Here is a 19,052-nt window from a genome sequence, read left to right as displayed (position 1 = left end):
TGTGATCTTATTGCATATATATATATATATATATATATATATATATATATATATATATATATATATATATATATATATATATATATATATATATATATCAACAAGTCGGCCGTCTCCCACCGAGGCAGGGTGACCCAAAAAAAGAAAGAAAATCCCCAAAAAGAAAATACTTTCATCATTCAACACTTTCACCACACTCACACATTATCACTGTTTTTGCAGAGGTGCTCAGAATACAACAGTTTAGAAGCATATACGTATAAAGATACACAACATATCCCTCCAAACTGCCAATATCCCAAACCCCTCCTTTAAAGTGCAGGCATTGTACTTCCCATTTCCAGGACTCAAGTCCGACTATATGAAAATAACCGGTTTCCCTGAATCCCTTCACTAAATATTACCCTGCTCACACTCCAACAGATCGTCAGGTCCCAAGTACCATTCGTCTCCCTTCACTCCTATCTAACACGCTCACGCACGCTTTCGTGCGAGGACGACCCCTACCCCGCCTTCCTTCCCCTATAGATTTATATGCTTTCCATGTCATTCTACTTTGATCCATTCTCTCTAAATGACCAAACCGCCTCAACAACCCCTCTTCTGCCCTCTGACTAATACTTTTATTAACTCCACACCTTTTCCTAATTTCCACACTCCGAGTTTTCTGCATAATATTTACACCACACATTGCCCTTAAACAGGACATCTCCACTGCCTCCAACCGTCTCCTCGCTGCTGCATTTATCACCCTAGCTTCACACCCATATAAGAGTGTTGGTACTACTATACTTTCATACATTCCCTTCTTTGCCTCCATAGATAACGTTTTTTGACTCCACATATACCTCAATGCACCACTCACTTTTTTTCCCTCATCAATTCTATGATTAACCTCATCCTTCATAAATCCATCCGCCGACACGTCAACTCCCAAGTATCTGAAAACATTCACTTCTTCCATACTCCTCCTCCCCAATTTGATATCCAATTTTTCTTTATCTAAATCATTTGATACTCTCATCACCTTACTCTTTTCTATGTTCACTTTCAACTTTCTACCTTTACACACATTCCCAAACTCATCCACTAACCTTTGCAATTTTTCTTTAGAATCTCCCATAAGCACAGTATCATCAGCAAAAAGTAACTGTGTCAATTCCCATTTTGAATTTGATTCCCCAAAATTTAATCCCACCCCTCTCCCGAATACCCTAGCATTTACTTCCTTTACAACCCCATCTATAAATATATTAAACAACCATGGTGACATTACACATCCCTGTCTAAGACCTACTTTTACCGGGAAGTAGTCTCCCTCTCTTCTACACACCCTAACCTGAGCCACACTATCCTCATAAAAACTCTTTACAGCATTTAATAACTTACCACTTGCAACATCTGCCACATTGCTCCTCTATCCACTCTATCATATGCCTTTTCTAAATCCATAAATGCAATAACTTCCCTACCTTTATCTAAATACTGTTTACATATATGCTTCAATGTAAACACTTGATCTACACATCCCCTACCCACTCTGAAACCTCCTTGCTCATCCGCAATCCTACATTCTGTCTTACCTCTAATTCTTTCAATTATAACCCCGACCGTAAAATATATATATTATATATATATATATATATATATATATATATAAATATATATATAAAATATATATATATATATATATACATATATATATATATATATATATATATATATATATATATATATATATATATATATATATATATATATATGTATATATTTATATTATATATATATATATATATATATATATGTATATATATATATATTATATATATATATATATATATATATATATATATATATATATATATATATATATATATGTATATATATGTATATATATATATATATATATATATATATATATATATATATATATATATATATATATATATATGTATAATATGAATATTTCCTTTGGTTTATATATATTAGGTCCATTTATAATTAATAAAATTTGGGAAGAATTTAATAATACACTGGACAAATAATATTTTTTAAAATTTTCTTGGGTAGAATAGTTTGTTGGTGGGTTGTGCAAAGGACCTGTCCAGTTGAGCGGGCGCGGGTCAGGTGTTTAACCGTGGTGGGATCTGATAGTGAGGTGTTGGCCAGACCCCTTATATACCTTCCTTGGATGCTTTACTTTCATAGTTCCTTGATAATGTGAGTAGTCACGAAAGCGCTTGGAATTTCTCTATTCTTTCAGAGTGGTTGTTTTGCATATATATATATATATATATATATATATATATATATATATATATATATATATATATATATATATATATATATATATATATATATATACTCTAAAAATATAGGGAGGTACCACCTCTAGAACTGTCATGGGGACCCTTATCCTCAGAGAAAAGAATAAACTTGCTTCAGGGAAAACTCAAGGTTCTCCCTGAAGCCGTTTGAGAATTTTCTCCTACCATCCCCTATATTTCAAATATGTTTTATTTAAAGACAAAATACATTGGCCAAACATTCACAAACATACAACAGAAAGTAAAACAACATAGGTAACTCAGAGCTACATCTCGAATACTTCGTCCAGCTCCCCTGCGGTGGGCCGCGTGCCCAGAATGCTGCAGGCATTTCCTCTCTGGATCGCAACACTGAGTCTCTGAAAGAGGAAGCTGGTCACCCTGTGGTCCTTGGTTTCTATGATGAGCTTTTCACCCAGCTCTTTGAGGAACTTTAGAGCACACTTGCCCCATGCTCCAAGGGTCTCCGACCCTATTGGAATGAAGTTATAGCAAGGGGGAAGGTCTTCATATTTTCGAATCTTCTGGGTCTCCCTGTGGCTGGCAGCTCCACCCCCTTCCACTACGGAGTATGGCAAGTAGGTGTCTGCCAATGTGGCGGCACAGGTCTACACCTGTGCCCAGGCAATCTGCTTTCCATCCTTCCAGGGTAGCATAGTGGCTCCATCAGGACGCTTTTGACTTCCATCAGACCTCTGTACTTGGGGTTCCCGTTGAGCTGGGCAACGGGCTCCTCATGTCTGGCATACTTCCCTTCTGCTGTGTGACACACGAGACCATGAAGTCCGAATTGATCAGCAGTCGCCCTGCCGCAAATACACCTATGTTCGGTGAGGATGGGGGCGGCTAGGCGAAGAGCAACACCAATCCGAATGGCCTGTGGGTCGAGACGGGTGCCCAGGGAGGAATTGGGAACAGCTAACAGGAAATCTCCTGAGTGTTGTGCCTTCACTGCCAGGAGACGAACTTTGTCCTTTCCTGAAGCATTGGAGAGCATTGTGTTGGCGATTTTTTCCATGATCGGTTTGTCCCAGTGGGACTGTTTGTGCTCTTTGGGAGGAGCTGGTCTACTGGAGGAGTCTGTAAAGGTGTCCCACCAAATCGCTGCTTCAGTAGACCTGGGGTCTTGAGCTCCTACCACGTCTCTCAAGCGTTCGGGAACTATCTTCTTGACTAATGCACTGGAAGCCAAACACGAAGACAGAAAAGCAGGTAAAGCAACATGTGTTGCTTTGCGCACCCCTATACCTCCCAGTCGCACTGGGAGGGTTGCCTGATCCCATTGCTGATCCTCTAGTGACAGGTTCAGTGCCTTCTTTAAAGTTGATCTCAGGTGTGCGTCATATTCATCAAGTGTTGGGTTGTCAAAAGTGGGTGCACACCTCAGGAAGTGAGTCTTGGCATAGTAAGACACCTTGTGAGGAGATACAGAGCATCATGGGCATCAAGATCGCTTATTCTCTCCTCCATTCTCATCAGGTCATTCAATATGTCCCTGAGGACAGTGTCGATGGCCTGATGACCCAGCGGTGCTCCCAAGAGGGTACTGTTGGACGGAATGGTAGTTGAGACTTCCAGGAGGATTCTTCGCACAGCATTGATTATTTCCTGGTTCGCTGTGATGATTTCATACTTGGAGGGATTGAGGATGAGTCCCAAGTCTTCTCCCTGTGTTTTCACCGGTTGTAGGTCCCCCACGAGGGACTCTTCAGTACCTGCCATCCAGGTACCAGATATTGAGCTCACTGCATAGGCTGGAAGTTAGTTCTCTTACTGCCAAGCAGAAGAGAAGTGGAGCGAGTGGGTCACCCTGCTGAACACCCTCTGATGATTGAATTTCATGTTCTCCAAACAAAAGAATTGAGGGTTTGCTGTAGCCGGTTGAAATGAAGGGAAAAAGACTAGGGAACCGATCCCGAACAGCTGGCAAAACAGCATCTCTCTTCACCATATTAAAGGCATTTCTAAAATCAAGTTTGACTATGGTCTTGTCTTCTGGTAGGTCCCTGATGTAGGCCCTTGCGGCATGAGCTGCGGCTTCACTGCCTTGAGAGACCCCAAAGCCCAGTTGGTGTGGCTGGAGTAAAGTGGCACCTTCTAGGCGAATGTTTCTCACTGCTACTTTGGCAACGAGACGGCGAAGAGTGTTTCCAACTGCAATGGGTCTGATTCCCCCATCCCTCTTCTTCAAAGCACATAGTGAGGCTCCAAAAAAGAAAGGTTTAATTTCTTCTGGGATTCGCCCAGCCAGGCAATTGTTGACGAAAGTTGTTAACTCGGTGAGAAGAATTGATGCAGATTCACCGAGTACTGGATTTACCATCTCTTTGAGGTGCTGAGGTCGAATTCCAGTGTAACCTCCTACAGATCCTGCTGGAAATGACACGATCGCCTTATAGACTTCCGATTCTGGCAAAATTAATTGGTCAGTGATGGGGTCTTCCTCAGGGTTGTTGTTGATGGCTATGGTGTCCCTGGTTGGATGCTTGTCTCTTAGAAACCAAACCATACCCCGGCCGGGATTGAACCCGCAATCGTGTCATTACGATTTCGTGAGTCTTGTCTCTTAGTGCTTGGGCTGTGGTCTCATCCTTGGGGGCTACAGTGTCGTCACTTGTAATTATTCTTATTGCTCCCACTGTGTTACCTTCTTCGATTTTTTTGCTAACCTGTGCGCAAATTTTCTCGTTTTCAGTGGGACTTTTCTTGGGTCTACCTCTTTGATTCCTGCGATGATGGGGCAGAGGGACACAATTATCCGTTCTTGGGTAGTTGCGCACTGCCTTGATAACTGACGTGGTTAGCAGTTTGCCTCGTCTTTCAGGAACTGCAAGACAGACATTGCCGAACAAGAGTAGGTTGCGCCATGCTTGGATGGTGCCTCGGGCTTCTAAGTTGGTGGAACCTCCATTCACCCGCTTAAGAAGGTCTGTGAATTTGACTCACGAAATCGTAATGACACGATTGCAAACAAACCATACCACGGGCGGGATTTGAACCCGCGGTCAGAGAGTCTCAAAACTCCAGACCGTCGCGTTAGCCACTGGACCAGCTAGCCACAATAAGATTCGTCCAACTAGGTATATTTCTACACCATAGGTAGGTTAGCATAGACACCACTGTGACCACAAATGTAAGTTTTTACAGACGAATCTCCAGCTAGCGTGGCCGTGACGAACTCTAGCTCAAGTCCCCTTACTACCGTCTAGCTGGCTAGACGGTCCAGCTGGTCCAGTGGCTAACGCGACGGTCTGGAGTTCTGAGACTCTCTGACCGCGGGTTCAAATCCCGCCCGTGGTATGGTTTGTCTGTGAATTTCCCTGCTGCATATGGGCGAGCCGCTTTAGGGATGTGGGACAGTGTACTGCTAGCAGTGGATTTGAATGCCAACAGACAGGTGACCTTAACAATGCAAGACAAACCACGTGGGGTGGAAATCTTTAGCTCAAGTAGTTTCACACATCTCAGCGCGTCATCAGGAGTTATACAATGTTGCAAAAGTAACAACTGAAGAGATGAGGGGAAGTTTCCTCAAAGTAGAGTGACACCAGCTCCGGCTTCTCTCAGAATATGAGAGGCACCAGTTGATTACTGGTGCCTCTCATATTCTGAAGATTTGCACCCCACCTGGCAGAAGAGAATAAACGTAATATCACAGCCAGCTGGATATATATACTGGGAGGTGAATTTATATTACTCTGCAGTATGAATCAATCATCCATATGATAATGGTCCTCAGTCTGAAGTCCTCTTCAGCAGAATATATGCTCACTTTTATAGCATATACACTGAGAGGTGGGTTAACTTAATCGTTATTTAGGGATTAAACTCTTCTTGATGTTAGTGTACAAGCGAACTGAAGCCTCACTGACTCTCGTGCAACTCATAGTCTTCAAATCTTTAAGAATAACAAACTATCTTAGAGACTCTGGATAAGACTGTAAATACACCAGCGTTAGGCTAGGTTTATTAACTTCAAAGCCTATCCCTCCCCGTTGTTCATTAAGGCTACATCTCACCTCTCCACCAGAAGTCGTGAGTACTAAATCCCTAAAATAGGGACGAAAGTAAACTCTCAGGTTAGGCTAGGTGTATTATCTAATGGTTATAACCATAACCAAAATTTTCAAAGGGGGTGGACCGGTAAACCAGGAAAAGGCCTCCGTCAGATGACCAAAACCTCCAGCTACAGGTCACCATATGACTAAGATCCGCATCAGGGAACACTTGTCCTGTTTCTCGACAAACTCGAAACTCTCAGCTTATATTCACCAAGTGACATACACTTCTCTGAGTATATACCCTCGAACGCACACCAGCGTCCTGTCTTCGCACTGGGGTACTACGCAGAAAGCTACAAGTACATCGTTCCTCAAAATCTCGTTCAGTCTTTCGGTTCTATTAAAGAGCATTATTGCATTTGGCTACGTACGCTTCTATTTATTGTACGTCTCATTTCCTCCCGTCGTCTAAATGGATAGTGCAATACGGCCGCTCTCGTTGCCTGAAAATGGGACTTATTATGATTAGACCTCAGTAATTAGGAGCATTAACTCATAACGCTAATGAAACATTTACGGAAAGTCGGGCTTCGCTCTGTAATTTTTCCCACCCAGCTTGCATGTTACCTTGTTAGGGGGCTGGCTAAATTGTGATGGGTCGGTCATGGGACTGTTATTACCTGCATGCAAGACCCCTCTACTGTTTACCTCCAGCTGGTCTTTTGTGCTACGGGATTTGGTAAGTAAAAAAAGATCATTTTTTTTTTTAAGTTTCTCGAAGTTTGTATTGTTGGTATGTGAGGTTCATTTGTGGAATTTTTGTAGTGGTGTTGTCTCATTGCGGTAATGGTATTTTGTGTTGTTGATATGGTGGCTTGCCTGATTCATGGAGTTTTTTATAGCTGACGTGTTTGCTGGGCTTAGGAAATGTGGCATCGTTGACGTGTTAGTCTGGTGGACTTGAAGTGTATTGAGAGCACGAGGGTGGGTTAAACTCCAGGTCATCACGAGGGTGGGTTAAGCTCCAGGTCATCACAAGGGTGGGTTAAACTCTAGGTCATCACGAGGGTGGGTTAAACTCCAGATCACCACGAGGGTGGGTTAAACTCCAGGTCACCACCAGGGTGGGTTAAACTCCAGGTCACCACCAGGGTGGGTTAAACTCCAGGTCACCATCACACTAACATCAAGAAGGTTCTAATCTCTTAACTGAGGAAGGAAGTTAAACTATCGGTGTATATACAATAAGAAATCCACATCTTGTGCATACACTAAAAGCACATACATCTCACTGTATATATACAAGAGGTATGCATATCTCGGACAATATATAGTAAAAAATTAATAAAACTGTGTGTATACCCTGAGAGATATCCGTCTCTCGGTCATAGCTGTTCCAGTGACTGTACTAAAAAGATCGTAGTTGTTCCAGCGGCTGTACCAGGAAGACTAGTTGTTCCAGTGACTGTACCAGGAAGGCTGTAGTTGTTCCAGCGACTGTGCCAGGAAGACTAGTTATTCCAGTGACTGTACAAGGAAGACTGTAGTTCTTCTAGCGACTGTACCAGAAAGACTGGTTGTTCCAGTGACTGTACCAGAAAGACTGGTTGTTCCAGTGACTGTACCAGGAAGCTTGGTTGTTCCAGTGACTGTACCAGGAAGACTGGTTGTTACAGTGACTGTACCAGGAAGACTGGTTGTTCCAGTGACTGTTCCAGGAAGCCTGGTTGTTCCAGTGACTGTACCAGGAAGCCTAGTTGTTCCAGTGACTGTACCTGGAAGACTGTAGTTGTTCCATTGACTGTACCAGGAAGACTAGTTGTTCCAGCGACTGTACCAGGAAGACTAGTTGTTCCAGTGACTGTACCATGAACCTGGTTGTTCCAGTGACTGTACCAGGAAGACTGGTTGTTCCAGTGACTGTACCAGGAAGACTGGTTGTTCCAGTGACTGTACCAGGAAGCCTGATTGTTCCAGTGACTGTACCAGGGAGACTGGTTGTTCCAGTGACTGTACCAGGAAGACTGGTTGTTCCAGTGACTGTACCAGGAAGCCTGATTGTTCCAGTGACTGTACCGGGAAGACTGGTTGTTCCAGTGACTGTACCAGGAAGCCTGATTGTTCCAGTGACTGTACCAGGAAGACTGGTTGTTCCAGTGACTGTACCAGGAAGCCTGATTGTTCCAGTGACTGTACCAGGGAGACTGGTTGTTCCAGTGACTGTATCAGGAAGCCTGATTGTTCCAGTGACTGTACCAGGAAGACTGATTGTTCCAGTGACTGTACCAGGAAGCCTGGTTGTTCCTCAGGTGGAGTGACAAGGGTAATTGCTCCATAGTTGAATATGTAATGAGTTTTTACAGGAACTCTTTTTCACGCTTGTTAAATTTGCTTTTGTTTGTGTTCTTCGCTCAAGAGTGTCAGCCAGCTGGTGTTTGTGATGGTGGTGGTGACGTGTGTCTGAGTGTCAGCTGGTGGTGGTGACGCTTGTCTGAGTGTCAGCTGGTGGTGGTGACGCTTGTCTGAGTGTTAGCTGGTGGTGGTGGTGACGCTTGTCTGAGTGTTAGCTGGTGGTGGTGGTGACGTGTGTCTGAGTGTTAGCTGGTGGTGGTGGTGACGCTTGTCTGAGTGTTAGCTGGTGGTGGTGGTGACGCTTGTCTGAGTGTTAGCTGGTGGTGGTGGTGACGCTTGTCTGAGTGTCAGCTGGTGGTGGTGACGCTTGTCTGAGTGTCAGCTACTAGTGGTGGTGACGCTTGTCTGAGTGTCAGCTGGTGGTGGTGACGCTTGTCTGAGTGTCAGCTGGTGGTGGTGACGCTTGTCTGAGTGTCAGCTGGTGGTGACGCTTGTCTGAGTGTCAGCTGGTGGTGGTGGTGACGCTTGTCTGAGTGTCAGCTGGTGGTGGTGGTGACGCTTGTCTGAGTGTCAGCTGGTGGTGGTGGTGACGCTTGTCTGAGTGTCAGCTGGTGGTGGTGGTGATGCTTGTCTGAGTGTCAGCTGGTGGTGGTGGTGGTGGTGGTGGTGGTGGTGATGCTTGTCTGAGTGTCAGCTGGTGGTGGTGGTGACGCTTCTTTGAGTGTCAGCTGGTGGTGGTGGTGGTGACGTTTGTCATAATTATAACCATTAGATATGGTAGTGGGGTGATTATGAAGGTGGTGGTGGTAATAGTGGTGATGGCAGCAGTGGTGATGGTGTTGGTTGTAATGGTGGTAGTGGTGGTGTTAGGGGTGTTGTTGTTGTTGTTGATAGTGGTGGGGGGGTTTGGTAATGTTGGTTTTAGTAATGGTGGTGATAGAGGCAGTAGTAGTAGTGGTAGTATTGTATGGTAGTAGTAGTAGTAGTAGTAGTAGTAGTAGTAGTAGTAGTAGTAGTAGTAATAGTGGTAATAGTCGTGGTTGTAGCACTTACTATGGGGGAATGAACGATTACTTGCAAAGTGCAGCTTATACAACGTTTACTTGCAAGGAGAATACAATAATATTGCAATTGTGGATTATTGCAATGATTTATTTCACATCTATGAGAAACGGAATGACAAAGTGACATATAAATGCTATACAATACCGACAAGCTGAAGAATAAGACACATGTTTAATAATTTACTGACGATCAATAAAGATTCCAAGTGTTGAATATGTGTCTTGCACTTCAATATCAATTGTACTAGTCAAAGGTACTCTAACAACTGTTAAAAGGTACTCTAATAATTGGTGAAATGTACTCTTACAGTTAGTGAAAGGTACTCTAACAATTGTTAAAAGGTACTCTAATAATTGGTGAAATGTACTCTTATAGTTGGTGAAATGTACTCTAACAATTGTTAAAGGGTGCTCTTACAATTAGTTCATTCTCACTCATTTTAAACAGGTAGCTGGTGCACCTACGCTGAAGGCTCCGTCACGCTTGTGTAACTGGTAGTGGTAGTGGTGACACTTAACCGTCAGATGGCATGACTGAACCCTTGACTAAGTAACCAGGTATCAATTATTCCGTGCCAGAAGCGCTTGCTAGGTTCCACGAACCATCCTTGTATGTATGGTCCCGCAGGTTAATAATGATCTTTTGCTGGTCGAGTTGCAAGACAAATGATCACAAGGGCTTTGTTGCACTGGCTGGCAGTTGTGAGTATTCAATTACTCTTCATCTAGCTTGTTGCAAGTGTTTTCGTACCGATTCGTGCAAACCACAACCACACACACAGAGCTTTTATATGCCATGAGCACTCCAGCAATATTTCTGGCCTCGTGGGGATGTACATGGATGGTATATAATCCCGACGCTTCTACGATATGGAAGCTGGTAACCTGTTTACAACTAGTTTAAAATTGATTCAAACCCTTAAAATGGGATTGATGTAAACTCTGTATATGCACTTAACTTTAGCCTCAATAACAAATTTATAATTTCCACATAATATTAGATGGGGCGGGAATCAACGAATGGTAAATCGACGGAAATTGAACACTGATTAGATGTATGGCCATTGTGTCTACTAGGGAGGAGGTACCACGTCCAGTACCACACAAACCTTTGGTGAATGAGGAAGGAAAGATAGATCCAGCTTCCAGACATCTTGTGTGGGGTCAAAAAGGGGTGCTTAGCTACTGTCAGGTTTTCCTGACAATAGCTAAGAGCCCCTTGCATTTCTTTTATTTTTCCTGATATTTTTGGTATGAAGGAAAGTTCTGGACATAGAACAGGCATGTGTGAGCGTGTTAGATACGAGTAGAGACGAATGGTTTTTGGGGATTTGACGAGCTGTTGGAGTGTGATCAGGGTAATATTTTGTGAAGTGACTTAAGAAATCGTAATGACACGATTGCAAATAAACCATACCCCCGGCCGGGATTTTGAGACTCTATGACCGCGGGTTCAATCCCGGCCGGGGGTATGGTTTGTGAAGTGATTTAGGGAACCCAGTTAGCCGGACTTGAGTCCTGGATGTGGGAAGTACAATGCCTGTTCTTTTAAGGAGGGGTTTGGGATATTTTCTGTTTAGAGTTACATGTGAACTGACGTACCTGCGCGCCTCTGCAAAGACAGTGATAGTATGAATGATGGTGTGTTCATTTTTTTGGGTCACCCTGCCTTGGAGATATATATAATATATATGAATATGGGGTTTAAACCCCACCCGCTCCGTGGTTTAGTTTAGAGTACTGGGATCGCTATTTTTGAGTATGCTTAACGAAATATATTGACTTAATACACAAGTATTAAGCCTAACCAAAAACATGGCAAAAGTTACAAGATGTAATTCCGATTAATATTAAACATATATTTATGTTTGAGTTAAAAAAGAAAAAGAATTCTTCTAACGCTTTGGTTCAACTAAGAAGTAGTGAGTCTTGCATCAGCAAACAGCCTAGTTCGGATGCAATACAGGGCGTTTCAAATTGATTGACCCAAATTCAAGGCAGTACTGCTTTGAAATTGGGTCCATTGTTTGAAACACCCTGCACTTTGTTACTGTGTGATTTGTAGATGAATGGTTCAGAGAACCGACATGTTGATAAATTAGACACATGTGCAACTCTTGGGTATCTTTATTGAGGAAACGTTTCGCCACACAGTGGCTTCATCAGTCCATACAAAGGAGAATCTTGAAGAATAGGAGGAGAATGAGGTAATCAGTCCCTCAACCTTGAGTCGATGTGGTCAGTCCATCAATCTTGAATAGAATACGGCATACGTGCTGAGAAGGAGCTTATAAACCGTTGGCAGGAGAGGTGAAGCAGTCAGAGGCAGTGTAACACTTATTCAATGTTGAAGTAGGTCGTGCCCAAGAATTAGGCAAGCGAAGAATTCCCAAGTATTAAGATCCCAAGAAGATGCAGTGTCTGACAGGTTTGTAGATGAATGGTTCAGAGAACCGACATGTTGATTTCTTATATACACTCAAGTGCATTTTTTGCCAAACCCGACAGGGTAAGAATTCTTTTAAATATCATGAATATCTATTGTATTACCCACCGCTCCTTCACACCTCCGCCCACACTCACGTGTACCAGCAGCTCGCGCGTGAAGGTGTAAACACTAACACGTGGCAACTATCAACATATATTAACATAAGTTTGTGATTACTAGAGCGAGCTAAGAACACGCGAGCAAGCGTGAGACGGAAGAGGAAACGGAGAGTGAAAAGGAGGGACGGGGGAAGGGAGGAGGAAGAGGAGGAGCAGGAATATGAACCACTGGGGTCACAACCCTAACAGTACAGGGACGTTAAAGTGCTTCTGGGCCATCATCAGTAGCAACGGGAAGCGAAAGGTGGTCGTAAGACACCAAGGACGCGACAAGCCTTCTCTTGCTCTCAGGTGTGGGTGACGTGAAGAGCATCGTATCCGGCGTCCCTGAGGCGTGACATTACCACCTCCACATTTCTGCCTTACACACGTACCACCTCTGAGAGATTTAGTGGTCTTGGTCGAGCGTCCTGTTGGGTATGTTTCACATTATCAGCATACCTGGTAAAATTGATGATAAAGACACATGTGTAACATGTGCAACACCTGGGTAACGTTATTGGAAGACGGTTTAATTACCCACCAAACTTCATCAATCTAAAATTGCAGACGATACGCCTCTCATTGAAGATTCTCAGGTGTTGCACAACGTCTTACTCACCACCTTGCCGGTATTACACCTTTGATCTGGAGATAAAAGGTATAAAATACCGACACGATGGAAAAATATACACAAATGCAGTATAATATGATCCTTTATTGATAACGTTTCGGTTTCACCCACACAGTGGACTTTATCGTCACAAACAATCTGTTTGTGACTTGATAAGCCCACTGTGTGGGCGAAACGTTGTCAATAAAGGATCACATTATACTGCATTTGTGTATATTTTTCCACCTTTGATCTAATGACACCTCGTAAATGAGACGATATTCTGCAACACAAGTTGACCACAACACACCCACTACATCACGAATCTAATACTTTTTCTTTTTTGTACCTGTTATTACTAATCTCGTTCTCTAAGGCCAAGTATTTATAAGATATGTAACTGTCCCTCAAGGCAATAAAACTTGTCGTGGTAGAATAAAGGTGGTTCACCCCAGCCATTTTAAACTCACGATAACAAAACAGAATTTATACGTGACTCACGAAATCGTAATGACACGATTGCAAACAAACCATACCACGGGCGGTCTGGAGTTTTGAGACTCTCTGACCGCGGGTTCAATCCCGCCCGTGGTATGGTAAGAATTTATACATTCCGACCCACACCAGCAGTTCGCCTCTTCCTCTTCCTCCTCCTCCCAGCCTCCTCAATATCGCAAGATCAACATTCGCCATACTATGTAAGAGGCCCCAGTGCTGATGGAAGTAATATCCTGTGTGAGATACTCCAGTCCTCCTGGAAGACATACACTTTGTAACTCCAGGGATACTGAAGCCATATCCTGTGTAAGAAATTGCAGTCATACTGAAAGTCATATCCTGTCTAAGAAACCCCTGTTGCAGTCTTGATTTATAAAGAAGAAAAAGGAGCAGTACCATGACTAAAACAATACACAAATAACCCACACATAGGAGAGAGGAGCTTACCACGACGTTTCGGTCCGACTTGGACCATTATATATGATAGAGAGGTTGTGAATATCCGTTGTGATATTTGGTGATAAAGAATAATCGGAATACTAAGGAAGATTCAAGAATATTCAGTGATAGATAATATTTAGGACTTCTGCCTGCGATCTTAACAATACCAAATAAGTCACTTTCCCATGCAACCAGGATCTGCAACAGGTAGGTTGAGAAAGATTTCTGAGAGGTAAGTCAGAGTGTGTTGACGCTAGCCTCTCCCGCCTCAAAGAGACAGCTAGGCGCCAGTCACCTCTGATTCATGTCCCCTCACCACCCCCATGTGGGGGTAGGTGGAAGGGGAACCCTCCGAGGTTTACAGAAAACAAGTCACAGAATAATATGGAGAGAGTAACAGTCAGCCAAAAGCTGCCTGTAATCACCACCAACCCGTCGGATGTTAGATAAGCTGACGTTATCGTCAGATGTCAGATAAGCTGACATTACCTAGTTTGATAATACACTCAGAACATTTAGGTTTATGTGGAACTTTGCATTAGTAAAATGAAAGAATCAAATGTGCTCATTACCAACTTAAACCAGCGTACATCTGTTAAAGTTCCAGATAATATTCACAAGATTACATACTCACATTCCTAAATCCTGTCTGCGGAAATCATAAATATTACCTATCACGAAATATTCTGAATATTCCTGAATATTTCTTAGTATTCCGATTATTCCTTATCACTAAATATCACTGACAAGATGCAGCTTTTTATAACTGTAGTGTAGACACGTCTCTGGTAAGACAGTAATGGAGTAAATGATGATGAAAGTGTTTCTTCCTTTTCGGGTCACCCTCAACAGTAAAGTTTATAGAATGGGCTAAGTTATTTAATTTTCCAAGGAAATGGTGTATATCTACATTTTTGGGAATAAGACACAAAATATCATCAACATATCTGAACCATTTAGCTCTATTACGGAGGATTGTGTTAAGCAACCTTGTTTCAAAAAATAGAGCTAAATGGTTCAGATATGTTGATGATATTTTGTGTCTTATGCCCAAAAATGTAGATATACACCATTTCCTTGGAAAATTAAATAGCTTAGCCCATTCTATAAACTTTACTGTTGAGTTTGAAGAAAATAACTCATTGCCTTTTCTAGATGTTTTAATTATTAAGGGTAATAATGAATTCAAATTTAAAATTTACAGAAAACCTACAAATAACTGTTCCTATGTCCACTATTATTCCTCGCATCAAGATAGAGTCAAACTGTCTGTTTTCTCATCAATGTTTTTGAGAGCTTTACGAATTTGTAGTCCTGAGTTCATAGATGAGAAAATATCCAAAATTTATGAAATAGGTAATGATTTGAAATACCCAAGAAATGTAATTGATAAATCTTTTAAAGTTGCTAGAAATACTTTTTACAATCCAAAAAGGGACAACCAGCCTTATTCAACTAAAAATATGTTGGTTCTCCCTTACCATGAAAACTTGGTTGATATGCCTTCTCTTCTTAAGACTTTTAATATTAAAGTTGTATTCAAAAATCTTGATACAGTAAAAAAACTTTTGATAAAGAATTCCCCCCAAAATGCTGATGGATGTGTCTGTAAGATTCCTTGTAAAATTTGCGATAAAGTTTATTACGGTCAAACTGGTAAAAATCTCGAACTAAGATTAAAACAACATAAATATAGCATTAGAACTGGACAAGATTCCAATGCTCTATTTATTCATGTAAGAGATTTTAACCATCCAATTGATTTTCAAAAAGTTGAGAAAGTAGTTTCAAGCAAGTCCATGGTCGACAGGAATATAATTGAATCTTGTTTCATAAAAAGCAGTTTTGACAATAGTATGAATATTTCCTTTGGTTTATATAAATTAGATCCATTTATAATTAATAGAATTTGGGAAGAATTTAATAATACACTGGACAAATAATAATTTTTAAATTTTCTTGGGTAGAATAGTTTGTTGGTGAGTTGTGCAAAGGACCTGTCCAGTTGGGCCGGCGTGCGTCAGGTGTTTAACCGTTGTGGGATCTGATAGTGAGGTGTTCGCCAGACCCCTTATATAGCTTCCTTGGATGCTTTACTTTCATAGTTCCTTGATAATGTGAGTAGTCACGAAAGCGCTTGGAATTTCTCTATTCTTTCAGAGTGGTTGTTTTGCTTATTCTGAAATCACCTGTTTACTGTGATCTTATTGCATATATATATATATATATATATATATATATATATATATATATATATATATATATATATATATATATATATATATATATATATATATATATATATATATATATATATATATATATATATATATATATATATATATATATATATATATATATATATATATATATATATATATATATGGCCCAAAAGGAAAAACGAAAGTTATATATATATATATATATATATATATATATATATATATATATATATATATATATATATATATATATATATATATATATATATATATATATATATATATTGTGATTGTTCACACGGAAGTGTTCAAATATTCATTGTGGTGATCTCAGCATTATGACAATAAATCACGCTGAGAGTAAACAATAAACAAAGAGACGAGATATTTCGTCTCAAAATCCTAAAGCATATTGCAACGTAAGGAGGTGCAACACAGGGTTATGTATATATATATATATATATACCCTGAAGACAAAGGAAGATATGGACGTTGAGGTCTCTGACTGCAAATGCTATATTGCGAACCTTGCCAAAAATGTTCTTTGTGGCAAGAACAGAGTATCCGTGTTCGGTTATAACGTCAGATCCGTGAGCAACACAAGGATGACGTCAGTGAGGATGATGTCAAGAGAAGTACCTCTATGATAATGGCATACACTATCGGCAAGTCAATGAATAAAAGTCATGTGCAAGACTTTTGTATCTTTTTCCCTCACGTAATCATAAGACTGCAAACAAGCCACGGAACGGGTGGAGTTTAAACCTATGGTTAGTAAGTTGTAAAACTCCAGGCTAGTGTGTGAGCCACTTGGCCAGCTAGTAGAATCCCTTACACACTGGCCAGGAGTTTTACGATTCATTCGCCGTAGGCTTAAACTCCATCAGTACGCTGGTTTGATATCTTCATTTCCGAAACGTATCGCCAACACAGTGGGCGAAACCATGAAGCTGGATGCTTCTCAAGGCTGATGGGCTGATCACGTCATCTGTACCTCTCCAATGCTTCTGCTCTTTCCAATTTTAGTCACCTCTGTATCCCCCTGAAGCCTACTGTGTAGGCGAGACGTTTCGGAAATAAAGAAACTGATCATGTGTCTTATTCATAATAATAATGGTACACGACACAAAAAAATGATGAGGAGCCGAGCTCCACCTTGTTACAAGGCTGAAGGAGGGATTCACCTCAAATTACCTCCCCACGTCTTCCACCATCTCCAGTATTTATTCTCTGTATTTGACTGATGAAGTCCCTGGATGGCGTAACTTCTTATATCAATGAAGATACGTAGGTGTTACCTGTCTAATTCAGCACACGCTGGGAGGCTTACCAATGCACTTCGCCTCTGGAACGATGGCGAATCCTTCAACAATAAGTCGAACTCACTACCACCGAGCTGTGAGGTAACTTCACTCTCCCAGATCTCAAGCTTAAACGAAGATCGTCATTACTGATTTTCAGGGAAAGTTTGTTTACTAATCTTTTCTAAAAATAGCTTACTAATATTTACAGAAATTAGCACCTTGTGATAATTTAAGTGAGTTTTTTGAACTTGTCGAAGACTTTTAGTAGGTTTTACCAAGTTGCAGTTGGTTGACTCTGCTTGTAGCAGACTGCAGTGACTTATATCTGGTGGCAACACTTATAATCTTCTAGTAGTTTTTATTAATTTATTCCATGTTGTAACAGGTTGCAAAGGTTACCAGCTGGTTGATCAGACCCTGAGCCACCATGAGGCCTGGTCTCAGACCGGGCCGCGGGGGCGTTGGCCCCCGAAACCCTCTTCAGGTAAACTCCAACTGATTGTAACAGCTGGTAACCTTTGCAGCTTGTTCAATCTACATGCTTCTACAGTCTTGTGAGAGCATGTAGCAGTTTTGTAGTAGTCTGTAGCAGCTACTGGCAAGTTGTAGCCGTTCGTAACAGATGTAACTTGAAGTATTGCAATACCTTACGAAGGGAGAGTGAGGAAGAGAACCATAAACTTCCCTATTTTGATTTCATCTGGGTCTCTGTCCGTGCAGAAAGGAACTACCCAGGGATAATATTAATGAGGTTTTATGAGGTTCATCTTCCCAGGGGTCCCACACAACTCCCAGCTGCTGATAGGGATTAAGGAGATGGTATCTCTGGCGTGTGTCTCCCGGGAATGGTCCTCAAATGTAAGTTTCTCTGATAAGACGCTATCGCTAAAATCCCCATAACATGGTTTTAATAGGCGTCTTGCTGTCTGTGTCTGACGTGCTCTGGCTGTCTGCCTCTCTCTGCTCTCTCTCTCTTTACATAGGGACTTTTATAGAGTTAGATTCAAGCTAAGAGCTGTTGCTTACACACTCTCTCTCAAGTTTAACATCATGTTGTCCTTGCCCCACCCACGCCCCCGCCCACACTACCACGCCCACACTGTCCTCACCACCACAACTACGCCTACCACCACCACCACTAACCAACCCAGTCAACCCTCCAACCTGTGAGAGGACTCACTATGCAGCATTTGTGAATATATTTTTACCTTTCTAAGAGGTTGTCCTCACCTACGTCCTCTCCCAAATATCCTTACACTAAAGAGTACTCCACTTTCTCTCTTTCTCTCTCTCTCTCTACTTCACTTAGCATTCAGTATTATTGTAACCATGAACGAGTGGTATTGATCAATAACAACACTGCACTAGCCAAGGATTCGAATCCCTGGCAAGCGCAATGTTGTTATTGATCCATACCACTCGTTCGTGGTTACAATAATATATAAATACTGCTCGTGAGGCTAGTACACCAAACAGGGATGAGAATGAAATTAGCTTAGAAGCTCCCACATCTCCGTATGCCCTTGGATGGCGGCCCAACAGCTAGCTGTGTGCTGGCTGCGCCATTCTTGTAGGGTTGGGTGGTCCTGTGGTTTAAAGCGTCATGTGGTTCTCGCTTACCATGAGGCAGGCCAGTACAACATG

The sequence above is a fragment of the Cherax quadricarinatus genome, chromosome 10, assembly GCF_038502225.1.
Source record: "Cherax quadricarinatus isolate ZL_2023a chromosome 10, ASM3850222v1, whole genome shotgun sequence".
Taxonomy (NCBI): domain Eukaryota; kingdom Metazoa; phylum Arthropoda; class Malacostraca; order Decapoda; family Parastacidae; genus Cherax; species Cherax quadricarinatus.
Note: the sequence above shows the minus strand (reverse complement) of the source record.